This window comes from Echinops telfairi, unplaced genomic scaffold (genome assembly GCF_000313985.2).
Source record: "Echinops telfairi isolate 266 unplaced genomic scaffold, ASM31398v2 ScPeMD7_12;HRSCAF=54, whole genome shotgun sequence".
In the NCBI taxonomy this organism is placed as follows: Eukaryota; Metazoa; Chordata; class Mammalia; order Afrosoricida; family Tenrecidae; genus Echinops; species Echinops telfairi.
This window is the reverse complement of record NW_022103909.1, coordinates 12,291,661-12,293,180: the sequence shown is the minus strand read 5'-3', so window position 1 is coordinate 12,293,180 and position 1,520 is coordinate 12,291,661.

Below are 1,520 nucleotides of genomic sequence, written 5' to 3'. Positions count from 1 at the left end.
CCCCCGACCATAAAATTATTTTCATTGCTACTTCATAACTGTAATTTTGCTACTGTTATGAATCAGGCAACCCCTGTGAAAGGGTCATTTGACCCCCAAAGGGTCACGAACTACAGCTTGAGACCATTGATGTAGATCATTGTAATCAGTTTCCCCTTTCTCCCCACACCTTCCCCTTCCCCTCCTGTTATTGCTACTCTCATTATTGTTCCTGAGGGGTTTATCTGTCCTGGATCCCCTGTGTTTCCAATTCTTAGCTGTACAAGTATACATCCTCTGGTCTACCCAGATTTGTAAGGCAGAATTTGGGTCATGAGAGTGATGGGGAGGAAGCATCAAAGAACGAGAGGAAAGTTGTATGCTTCATCGGTGCTATACGGCACCCTGATTGGGTTGTTTCCTCCCCGTGATCCTTCTGTAAGGGGATGTCCAGTTGCCTACAGATGGGATTTGGTGCATACAGATATTATTAGCTGCATATTTATGTTGTATCATTTCTTATGGAAAGCAAACTTTTATCAGGATAATATTAACCTATGAACATTTTAACATTTTCAATTATAATACAGAAGCAAAACCCACTGCCAGTGAGTTGCTTGTGACTCATAGTGACCCTGCAGGACAGAGTAGAGCTGTTCCCTCAGGTTTCTGGGGTTATGAATCTTCAAGCAGCAGACAGCTTCATCTTTCTTATTTGGAGTGGCTGCTAGGTTCAAACTATCAATTAGTAGTTAGCAGCCTGATACATTAGAAACTGTGCCATCAGGGGTCCTTTGACAACTAAATTCATGAGGAAGGGAGGGTCGGGGAGGGAGCTGATATGAAGGGCTCAAATAGAAAGAAAATGTGAAAATGATGATGGCAACATATGTACAAATGTGTTTGACACATGGATATATGTATAGACTATGATAGGAGCTGCACGAGCCCCCAATAAAATGATTTAAAAAAAAGAACTAAATTCACTCACTGCCATCTAGTTGATTCTGAACCACAGTGACCCTTTAGGACAGAGTAGAACTGTGCTCTTTTGGTTTCCAAGCCTCAAAATCGTTAGGAGCAGAATACTTCATCCTTCACCCGAGGAACCATTGGTGGGTTTGAACCACTGACCTTGTCGTCAGCAGTCTAACTCATAAACTACTAGGGATCCTTAGGCACTAAAAGGAGCTGATAGACATGAGTAAGATTACAATCCATACAATTCTGTGTCTCTATGCTTTTTCTACTATGAATGGTTGTAGATAACTCAGGGTCACTTGTTACATTTTTTTCTTTCTTATTCTCCATTTCCAGCCTGATGCTTCCTATGTTCCAAACTGCTCACTAAACACCTGACACGTCTACGTACCTGTGAGCTATAAAGATCTTATATCTGACCCTTTGTTTTTCTTAAGCTCAGTTCTCCATTTAAAATGCATTTTCTTTAAAGGATAAGCCAAGGGTTAGTAATAAACTATTGGTACTCAGGTACAATTTATACCTATAGGTTTATTTCAAACAAAATGTGTTTAAATGTG